Genomic DNA, 12,492 nt, shown 5'->3' with positions numbered 1-12,492 from the left:
TGTTCCATCGTCCAAATTGAGTAGTTGGACCTTAGAATGTCTTATTCCTAGTACACTTACTAGAAACCTGGGAAATTAGGATATTTAATTCAAAGTACTCGTTCGAAACGCTTCGTATTAATCTTGTGTACGTATTCTGAATTAGGTACTCCGACCATGCATACGCAGCAGGCGGGACCCTCTCAAGGTCAAGCAGCGTGGGACTACTTGTGAGTGGACTTTGTTTTCAAATCTTATGCATGGTTTTATTGATGAAAGATTTATGCATAATGTTTTAATGATTTATTGAATATATTATATTCATGAGTTGAACTTGGTGTTTGTATAGCGCTTTGGCATAGTTGGGTATTGGAAGTATATTTTATATGCATTTTGGGAAATATTATGCATGATGTTTGAAATGGTATTTTGGATATATTATTTATGAAATTGTTGAAAGTGATATTTTTATGAGGCATTGAAAATATATTTTGGGTTTTGACATATTTGAGTATCTTGAGTATGAATATATGGATTTTGAAATTTTCTATATATGTTTGGCTATGTGTGAGGTACTTGGGTTGTTGAGATGAGATTGTGGAAAGTGGTGGGTATAGAATGTCAGTTTGGTGTGCTATAAGCACCACCCTATGTACCTCCCCTGATTTGGAACTTGGATACGGAGACTTGAGATACTTGAAATTGTCGGAACCCGGGGCATCCTTGACGGGATGTTGCTGTAGACCCTTGATTGGGCAGTCTACGTGCGTAGGACTGATCACAGACGTACGGATTTTGAGGTTATCGAGGTACATGCTGGCTGAGAATTGTTCCCTCAGTTGGACGACTTGTTCCCTAGTCACATGGTGGATTGAGGACTCTTCATAAGGACTTTGCCAGGGTGACTAGTCAAACAATCCCCCAGTTGGATTGTTTCCCCGGTACAACTAGGTGATGGTCATATTTATATTATATATATATATATATATCTCTAATATTATATATTTATATCTATTCCTTCATTCTTGTTTCTCGGTGTGGATTGAGGACTCTTCACATGGTGGATTGAGGACTCTTCATAAGGACTTTGCCAGGGTGACTAGTCAAACAATCCCCCGGTTGGATTGTTTCCCCGGTACAACTAGGTGATGGTCATATTTATATTATATATATATATATATCTCTTATATTATATATTTATATATATTCCTTCATTCTTGTTTCTCGGTGTGGATACTTCCTTGCCGGTCGTGCCAATGGGTACGCTTTCGAGAGTTTAGTTGTGGGATTTATAAGTTTTGTATGGTGGTTTTGTAAAGTATTCTTTATGGATTTCGGACTTGGCATCTGGTATCGATTTGTTTTGATATATATTATATATATATATATACTTGAGTATGACGGTTTTGAGATGCCTGGGATTTCTTGCATGGTTTTCTAAACGGTGGGGTTATATTATGTTGGTTTACACTGAACTAAATTTATTTTTGTCCACTCACAATTTTCTGTTTTGCCCCCCCAGCCAGTAGTTGACTGAGCTCCGCAGCAGAGCCGGATTGTGCGCTTCCGAGCCTTGAGCCTTCGTAGGACTCTTTCTTCATGTTATTCCCTTTGAACTCTGTTTTGTTGAAATTGAAGTTCTTAGACATGCTCTATTATCGCCCCTGTTAGGGTTTGATTTGTGAGGCCGTAGGCCATTTTGTTGTAAATTGTTTATTCACTTTAAAGCATACTGCTGGTTGGGATTATTTTGTATTATTATGCAGGTTGAATTTTGTTGGGTTTGTTCAATTCACAGGGGGGACTCTGCCAAAATTTTAGTAGAGAGTCTCGATTTGTAGTAAGTGGGCCAGGAATCGGGGTGATGTCAGAACAAAGACGGGGTCTGCTCTGGTCTCCGAGGAAATTCCGGGGCGGGTCCTGTCAATTGCATTGATTCATTGATTTACTATGAGGTTATTCCAAAAGTATTAATGGGAAATTTGATACGATTTTGGTTATGCCATTAATTTTGATATGCAAAATCAGTGGGAGTCAAGTTTTATTCCACTTAATTTCATTATTTTCATGGAGACAGTTCAATTATTTTGTTTGCTACTGTTTGGTTCAGTTCTTTTAATAAATTATGTGACTTCAATTTTATGTTTATTATTCTTGACAAATGAATCCAGTTACATGTCATCATGCAGTATAGCTAGCTACAGTCACTGCATAAGACATGAATTCATACCAGAGTCATTAAGGAGAGATCTTGATAATCTCTTAAGGGAGGGCATATGAATGAAAGTGACCTTTGTAAACACAAATTAAGTTTGGTCATGATCATTCTGCATTCTAATCTTGACAGAAGTCCCATGTGATCTTGAGAGCTTGTATGCGTAATTATAAAGACGTTGAAATATTGAAATGTTCAATAAGTCTTGATAGTTCCATGCTTATTCTTTTGATTGACAGTGACTTGATTAGGAATTATAGTTTAATTGAGTTCCATATGCCTTACAGTAATTGATATTGAGTTCTTGATGATCATTAGACCAAGTGGGAGAATGTTAGACGTGTAGATGTCTAACCCATTAAAGTGTGGTCTTATAATCATCAAAGGATTCTAAGACTTGATATCAATTAGGAGTTCAAAACAACTAAACCTGCAGCTCTATTAAAGTTAGTGTTTTAAGGCTAATATAAGAGCTAGAAGGATTCCTATTTTAATTGTGGATTAGAAGTTATAAACCTAATGCAATAAGGACTTCTTAAGAGTTTCTTGATGGACAAGACTCTTAGGAAGATGCATATAAATACAAGTGCCCCTGCTCAACTGATCAAGCCAACCCACACAAAAAATTCACCCCATCTAGAATGAGTGTATGAAGAGATCGGATTGAGGAGATGTGCTCTTGCATATTCTCGATGTGTGTTCTATCATGTGCAGTCATTAATGTAGTTTACACCAAATTCATCACAAGTTCAACCATCCTCCTAAATGACAACAGATTCAGTGCATTCAAATACATTTGAATGTTTCAAGTATCCAGCATCTCCGTTGACAACTACATGGTTTTTGTCATTTTCTGGCTCATGTGGTTTAGGGCTTGTCACGTATATATATTTTTTTTTTTGGACATCGGCTTGTCACATTCTGGTCATTCAAAATTTCATCTGAATCAAGAAGAGATTTATCAGGAGTAGAGTTCATTAAGACGCTTTTCTGCCCAGACAAATCAGAAATTTCAAGTCCACGTACAGAATTAGGATGACCGAAATCACCATCTCTTCTTCATTTAAGTCAACAACACTACAAACTTTTTCATTATCAAACCTTGAGGGCCAATTTCTGGCACTTCAAGCCCATCGGAGCATTTGCTAGTACCATTTGGCTTGGGTTCCTCATTTTGAACTTGATCGTTCGCATGGTGATCATCTAGAGGTCTCACATCGGTTAGCTTAATTAGCATTTGCCATTTTCATTGGGGCATCCAACTCTAAACTGAAATGGGAGCAATCGTTGTTAGATAACAACCCATGAAAAGAAAAATTAAATTAAATGAAAAAAAGAAAATTCCACAATCACACTAATGGCAGTATCTGATATCCAAATGTAGATATTGCTAGCAGTAAGCTCGATTTCCCCTTCACAGTTCTATTGTTAGGTGGTGGATGAGCTTTAATAAGAGACTCATCAGGACCCTGTTTTACACTCTTGTTTTCATCAGCTGATCCATGATCTAGACTGTGATTAACCATCTCTGATTGATCTTTTCTAGTGCCACAAGTTTTATACTCCTGGCAAGAGCTTGCATGGATGTGGGACGTTTGATGAATTAACAGAACAATCTGTTGAACCATATAGATTGATCCCCAAATCATGGTTGAAATCTCGACTGACCTGCACAGAAAATCAGGGAACTGTGTGCTTCACAGGAATTGACTGATCTTGAAGAACTGCCTTATTCTAACTAGAAGTACTGGATCTGCAACTTCTGATGTAGCCTATTGGAAAATAAAAAGCATTACAAGCTAATATTGACATGCATTCCATATATTTAATATAAAAAGAAATTAACATTGACAATTATTTTTTTTATTTAGTACAAAACAGAAATATCATCAAGCATAGTTTGCACCAGTACAAATGGAGGCAATAAAGTTTAGAAAAATAGCCAGGAGGAGACGGAGGCTTTAAGCAAAATACACCTGTAGCTTCTTTTTTTGTTTAATATTTAACAGATTTATAACAGCACCAAAAACAAAAGGTAAAAATAAGAACAAAAAGAAGAAGCAGATAAATAGTAAACTAAAATAAGCATGGACTGTCTTACTGCCATTGTTTCTGGGATTGCTGGAAATATTGTTGAGTACACAATTGAACCAGTTGGGCGCCAAATGGGTTATCTAGTTCACCACGAAAGCAACCTTCAAAATCTAGAGAGTCAGGTAGACAACTTAGGTGCTGCCATGAAACGGTTCAACATGCTATTAATAAAGTTAAACAAAAAGGTAAATCTGTGGATATTGATGTTGAGAAATGGTTGACAAGAGTAGATCAGATTACTGGAGAGGCAAGCAAATTCTTGAAAGGTGAAAGCCAAGCAAAGACACATTGTCTCCATAGGTAGTGTTCTAATCTGATCCGCTGTTATTAGCTAAGCAAGAAATCGAGAAAATTGGTGCAGGTCGTTCTTCAACTCCATGCAAATATAGAATTTCCCAGATTTTCATACAATGCACCCCCACAAGAGATATGGAGCATGCCCACCGAAGAGCATCAAGCCTTTGAATCAAGGACTTCAATTGTGAAGAAAATCATGGAGGAACTAAGAAATCCTAATACCAACATGATTGGGGTGTATGGGATTGGGGGTGTGGGGAAGACGACACTCGTCCAAGAAGTTTTTAGGCAAGCCACAAAAGAGGAGTTATTTGATGATGTGGTTATAGTAATAGATGTGAAACAGAATCTAGACCTGGAAAGAATTCAAAAAGAAATTGAGGAGAAGTTAGCTCTTAATGTTCTTGAAAATCATACTATAGCGAGAGATCGCAAATTCTATGTGATAGGTTAAAAGATAGAGAGATTCTTGTAATCTTAGATGATGTTTGGTACAGAATTGATTTGCAGGCTTTGGGACTTCCCCGTGTTGTATGCAAAACATTGTTGCAATCTAGAAGTCGAGAGATATTATCCTCTGAGATGCATACGCAAAAAGAGTTTTGGCTTCATGTTTTAGGTGAAGAAGAAAGTTAGAGTTTATTTGAGAAGATGGCAGGGGATGTTGTTAAAGAACCCACTATACGTGCAATAGGGACACAAATAGCCCAAAAATGAGGAGTTTTGCTAGTTTTAGTTGTCACAGTTGCAAGCGCTTTGAGAAACAGATGTACTTTACATGCATGAAAAGATGCTTTGAGATGCCTAAAAAGGTTTGACAAAGAAAGATTGACAGAGAAAGTACACTTAGCTCTAGAGTGGATTGCATGATGAGGAGCTCGAGACTTGTTGAAATATACCATGGGTTTGGGTTTGTTTAAAAACGTCAATACATTGGAATAAGCACGAAATGCATTGCATTCACTCATTGAAAAACTTAAAGATTCTTGTATGTTGCTAGATGGTTATAACAATACATGTGTTAGAATGCATGACCTTGTACGTGATGTTGCGATCTCAATTGCATTTAGAGATCAACACATCTTATCAATGGCATATGGAGATGAGTTGAAAGAATTGCCAAATAACGATTTCATTAAAAATTGCTCTCTGATCTCTATCCCTTCTTGCAATATCCCTACGCTTCCTGAATCTCTCGAACATGGAGAACTAAAACTATTCTTTTTGTGGAGTAATGATGACTCACTGGAGATCCCCACAAATTTTTTGAACAGATGAAAAATCTTAATTTGTTGGATTTAAACAATTTGTGTATTCCATCACTACCTCCATCTCTTCAATTCCTAACAAATCTTCAAACATTGTGTTTAGACCTATGCGTGTTAGGAGACATAGCTCTACTTGGACAACTAAGAAACTTAGAAATTCTTAGCCTTTTGGAATCTCAGGTTAAACAACTGCCTGAAGAAATAGGGCAGTTGAGTCGTTTGCGATTGCTAGATTTGGGTGGTTGCTCTGAAATTGAACTGATTTCACCTAATGGCTTGAAAAGACTAGAGGACTTGAGAACGGGAAACAGCTTTAACCAATGGGAGGATGAAGGAGTCAATGTCCAAAGAAGTAATGTTAGCCTTTCAGAGCTGAAGCACTTGTCTATGTTAGTATTCTCTGATATCTGTATTTCAGATTAGGAAGAAGTGCACATTCTAGAGCATTTAGCTAGTGAGAGAGTGAAGAGAAAATAGAGAATGCACTGTTCTATTGAAATCTGTCAATTCTACAGCTTACATAGTGTGACTGCCAGGAGAGAAATGTGATTCTCTTCTAATAGAATTACAGCTGTCATCCTATTAGATGCTTACACATGTCATACCAAATCTAAGCTAGAGAATCCACCTAGACTATGATCTAATGGTTCTCATTACATCATTTAAATAGACTTAGCAGAAAAACAGAACAAATAGAAGATAGCTTCAGCTCTAAGAAATCTGCTGCAGGATTATATTTCAACACTCCCTTCTAATCCTTTAGCTGAATTCACACCAAGCAAGCTTCTCAGCCTCACAAACCGATCCTTAGGCAGAGCTTTAGTCAAAATGCCTGCTATCTGATCTTCTGTTTTGCAGTATACCAGTTCAATTTCTTTTGCTTGAATGGCTTCCCTTATGAAATGAAATTTTCTGCTGATGTGTCTTGTCTTTTGGTGATGAACTGGATTCCTTGCCATAGCAATTGCTGAGGTCTTATCACATAGGATGTGAGTCCCTTCTATCTGTTCTTCACCAAAATCTTCAAGCACAAATCTCAGCCACTTAGCTTGTGAAGTTGCTTCTGCAGCACTCACATACTTAGCTTCGGCTGTAGATAGAGCAACTGTGTTTTGCTTGATGGAAGCCCAAGAGAACATGCCTGAGCCTAGTGTGAAGGCATATCCTGAGGTGCTCCTCATATCATCTTCACTCCCAGCCCAGTCACTGTCACAGTACCCAATTAGAGTAGCTGTCTTCCCCTTTGCAAACTCAATTCCAAAATCCAATGTGCCTTGAATGTATCTCAGCACCCTTTTAGCAGTTTCCATGTGTTTCTTTGAGGGATTGTGCATAAACCTAGCAAGCAAGCTAGATGCAAACATGACATCTGGTCTTGTGGCAGTCAGATAAAGCAGACTTCCTACAATCTGTCTGAATTCACTTTCATCTGCTGCTTCACTCCCATCTTCTCTACACAATTTCTCATTCACCACTAATGGAATTGCCACTGACTTGCAGTCTCTCATTCCAAACTTCTCAAGAATTTTCATGGCATATTTCTTTTGATGAATGAAAATATGCTTGTCAGTTTGTTCCACTCCCATGCCAAGAAAATGGTGCAACAGACCCAAGTCTGTCATCTCATAGTGTTGCATCATATCTTGTTTAAATTCTTCAAGCATTTTAGGACAGCTTCCAGTATATATAATGTCATCTACATAGAGGGAGACAATGATAATACCTGAGGTGTCACTTGTTTTGATATAGAGAGTAGCTTCACTTAAGCTTTTCTTGAAACCTGTAGTGTTGAAATAGGCATCTATTTCATCATACCAGGCCCTTGGGGCTTGCTTCAGTCCATATAGAGCCTTGTTCAACCTGAACACCTTGGTTTCCTTGCTCTTTTGAACATATCCTTAAGGTTATTCAACATAAACTTCCTCCTTTAGAATGCCATTGAGAAAGGCAGACTTCACATCCAATTGAAATAGGTTCCATTCCTTTTGTGCTGCAAGAGCTATCAAAGTTCTGATGGTGTCAAGTCTTGCCACAGGGGCAAATGTCTCATTATAGTCGATTCCAGGCTTCTGTGAGTAGCCTTTAGCCACGAGCCTAGCTTTATTCTTCTGCACAGTACCATCTAGGTTCAGTTTGACCTTGTAGACCCACTTAACACCAATTACTGGTTTGTTAGATGGCCTGTCAACTAATTTCCAAGTACTGTTCTTCTCAATCATCTCCAATTCAGCCTCCATTGCACATCTCCATGATTCATCCAAATCTGCTTCTTCAAAGCTGTCAGGTTCTACAATGCATATGTTGCATTGTGCCATGATGTCATTAATACTCCTCCACTTGTGAGGTGTGTGATCAAGCCTTTGAGTCTCATCAAACATTTCTTCCCCTTGAGGTGCACTTTCTTCTTCCATCTGCATTTGAGTATCCAAGAACTGAGATTGGTCATCTAATACCCTCAGTTCAGTTTCTGCAGTATCTTGATTTCCATCTGGCATAGGTATTCCCACATCTGCATTGCTAGGATTCTCCCATTTCCATGAGACTTCTTCATCAAAATAGACATCCCTAGACAAGATAATCTTTCTAGTCTTAGGATCATACAGTCTATAGCCCTTTTCACACAATCCATAGCCCACAAAAATGCATTTGTGACTGTTTTCTTCCAACTTGTGTCTCAAAACAGAAGGAATAAGCACATGACATAGGCATCCAAACACTTTCAAGTGTGCAATAACTGGCTTTCTTCCTGTATAGGCCTCAAATGGTGTCATTTTCTCAAGAGACTTAGAAGGACATCTATTGAGAAGGTAGACTGCTGTATGAACAACTTCTGCCCAAAACTCATATGGAAGACTCTTTTCATGTAGCATAGACTTTGCCATCTCAATCACAGTCCTGTTCTTCCTCTCAGCAACTCCATTTTGCTGAGGGGAATATGCTACTGTCAGTTGTCTTTGTATTCCAGCCTCACTACACTATGCAAGAAATTCATTTGACATGAATTCTCCACCTCTGTCACTTCTAAGTGATTTCACTTTGTGTCCACTCTGCAATTCTGTCATTGCTTTGAACTTCTTGAAACATTCAAAAGCATTAGATTTATTTCTGAGAAAATAAACCCAAGCCATTCTTGTATGGTCATCAATGAATAACAGGAAATATCTGTTTTCTGACATTGATGCAATCTGCATTGGACCACAGATGTCAGTGTGAACTAATTCAAGTGGAGACTGAGCTCTCCAAATAGATTCTGCAGGAAATGAGTCTCTATGCTGCTTTCCCAGCTTGCAGCCTTCACAAACTGCTAAATCCTTTTCCAGACTAGGCAGTCCATGAACCATGTCTTGATTTGCCAGCATCCTGATGCTTTGATCATTAAGATGACCCAGCCTTTTATGCCAAGTCTGCAAACTGTGAGTCACACTTGCTCTCAGCACCAACTGAGTAGCAGGTACCATTGTGAGAGAGAAACACCTATTGCTAGTCATTGGAACCTTCGCTATAGGATTTTGCAGTGACCAATCATTAAAAATTGTCACCATTCCCTTTCCAAATACTAAACAATACCCATGTTCCATCATCTGACCAACACTTAGCAAGTTCTCTTCTAACCCAGGCACCAACATCACTTCTTGAATGTGTTTTCTGCCTGTCTTGGTTTCTATCACAAGAGTACCTTTTCCTGCAACTTGAACTGTCTCTCCAGTCCCCATTTTCACCTTGGAAGTTACATCCCTTCGAATATCTATCAGTAGCCTTTCATCTCCTGTCATGTGGTTGCTACAGCCACTATCCACATACCAAGAATTGTTCAATTTCACATCTGTCACAGCATTGCATGCATAAAACAGTGTTCCAGTTTCTTCAACCTGATTGGCATAATTCACCTTCTGCACAGGTTGATTGTCATGGCAGTTTTTAACCATGTGACCAAACCTTCCACATCCTCTGCATTTTGGTTTTCCTTCAAACCAGCACTTGCCATAGTGCAGTTTTTCACAGTGCTTGCAGGGTGTTTTGGTTCCTTCACTTGATGCATTTGGTTTGGAATTAGAATTAGACTTGTTATTCCAATTCTTCCCATTTTCCTTCCAGTTCTTCTGAGACTTGTTACCTCCAGAAGAACTTCCATTTTTAGAGCTTTTACTCTCTATGTTCAGGCTAGTAAAAGCCTTTTCTGTGGAGTTTTCAGTGTCTATCTAATCTGAGCTCAAAGTTCTTGAGAGATGCAACCACTTCTTGAATTTCAAGAGTGTCAAGATCCTTTGAATGCTCAATCACAGAACATATAGAGTCATAAGATCTAGGCAAGCTAATAAGCAATTTCTGCACAACTCTTTCTCTTGGTAACTCTTCACCATAACTTTTCATTTGATTAATTAGATCAAACAGTTTAGCAACATAAACAGAGAATGACTCACTATCCTTCATACGAGTGTATTCAAACTCTCTACGTAGGCCTTGTAGCTTCACACTTCTTACCTATTTATCACCTTTAAACTCCTGCTTCAGAATATCCCATGCACCTTTTGAGGTTTCTTCATTCACTATTCTGGGAAAAATTTGGTCTGAGACTGCACCTTGGATCAGTCTAAGTGCACGAGCATCTTTCATCAAAGTCTCAGCCGTTACAGACTTCTCTTCTTCAGCAGCTTTAGATCCTTCTTCCTTTCCTTTTTTTTTCATTGGATCTAAAGCATCAAAGCCATTTTCAACCAAATCCCACAGTCCATGAGATTTCAGAATGGTCTTCAATCGAATGCTCCAAAACTCATAGTTTTCTCCATTGAACACTGGTGTACGAAGCTCAGAGGAGCTTGATCCTGCCATGTTAGACATCAGACGCAGCTAGACAGGCTTCGTGAAGTTTTGGGTGAGCTCAACGTCAGCTCAGCCAAGCACCAGCTCCTTCCTCACAGATTCACGCCCAATAAACAATCAAACCTGGCTCTGAGGCCATGTTAGTATTCTCTGATATCTGTATTTCAGATTAGGAAGAAGTGCACATTCTAGAGCATTTAGCTAGTGAGAGAGTGAAGAGAAAATAGAGAATGCACTGTTCTATTGAAATCTATCAATTCTACAGCTTACATAGTGTGACTGCCAGGAGAGAAATGTGATTCTCTTCTAACAGAATTACAGCTGTCATCCTATTAGATGCTTACACATGTCATACCAAATCTAAGCTAGAGAATCCACCTAGACTATGATCTAATGGTTCTCATTACATCATTTAAATAGACTTAGCAGAAAAACAGAACAAATAGAAGATAGCTTCAGCTCTAAGAAATCTGCTGCAGGATTATATTTCAACAGTCTAAGCTAACCTCATTAGACTTACATATTACAGATGGCAACATTCTTCCAGAAAACCTGTTCTCTGATAAGCTAGAAAGATACCACATATTGATTGGCAATGCGTGGAAATGGCATGGTGTGGATGAAACCTTCAACACTGTAAAACTCAAGCTCACCACCTGCAATCAATTGGACCAAGGTTTAAAAATGCTGCTGAAGAGATCTGAAGATTTGTACTTGGATGTGTTGGAGGGTGTCAAGAATATTGTCTATCAATTAGACAATGAGGGTTTATTTCAAAAACTTACGCATCTCCATGTCCAAAACAATGCTGACATTACATATATCATTAACTCAATCCATTGGAGTTACACTCATAATGCCTTCCCCATCTTGGAGTCCCTATTTCTTAACAACCTTGTTCATGTAGTGAGTGTTTGTTATGGCAAACTCAATTTACTTGCTCCAGACTCTTTTTGCAAACTCATAGTAGTTCAACTTGCATGTCCAGTAAACATCTTTGGACCTAGTATTTGTTGACATTTGTATATAATTAATTGTAATTGTCTGAATAGCTGTTCGATTAGTTCTCCTACATAGGAGTTTGACTTTTAGCCTCAATCTCCTTTCTCTGTATCAAGCTGTGAACTATCTAAACCTCTTCTAGGAGTGAAGAATGACATATCATCATCAGCACAGTAGTATTCTTTTTGTCTCACTGGATGTTACGTCCCATGAGGATCATCATTATTTTTATAAGCATCTTTCTGAGACTTCTCGTCAGGAGGAAAACTTGAGTAGTGAAGATAAGTTTTACATTGATCCGATTTGGAGAATAAAAATAGAACAAATGGAAACAAAACGAAAGTGGCAGTTCTTTGACTCTCCCTCCTGTAGGTCATCGTAAGAGTTGGTATATCAAAAAAAGTGATAAGGCACCTCTCAAGCAACATGATTAGTCTGTTGCCCCAACGAGTAATCCTGGGGTAGAGTTTTGCTGAATATGATTCTCCTGTTGTTCCTTCCTGATGATCCAATTGATTGTTGCATTGATGATGACTTAGAAATTCCTATTTCCATGAGGAAATAGCCTGAGGAATTGAGAGCTCTCAGAAGGAAGTCTATTTGGGAGCTAGTGGAGTTACCAGAAGGAAAGAGAACGGTTGCTTGCAACTTGCAAGTGAGATGTAATTAAAACTTTGACACTTAAATCATTGTTGAATTAGTAACCCCAAGCTCGAAGTCATTAGTATAGGAGATGGCCCAATATTTAACAGGGCCTCTATGCAAATCCAGTCAATGTGGGGCAAACGAAATCTAAAAATACAATTCTCTTTTATG

General features: G+C 38.3%; 1 pseudogene; it reads left to right on the top strand.

The window, feature by feature from the left end:
• On the top strand, positions 4,282-11,691 carry LOC109948644 (annotated as a pseudogene).

This window comes from Prunus persica, chromosome G4, assembly GCF_000346465.2.
Source record: "Prunus persica cultivar Lovell chromosome G4, Prunus_persica_NCBIv2, whole genome shotgun sequence".
Taxonomy (NCBI): Eukaryota; Viridiplantae; Streptophyta; class Magnoliopsida; order Rosales; family Rosaceae; genus Prunus; species Prunus persica.
This window is presented reverse-complemented; position numbering and strand designations above follow the sequence as displayed.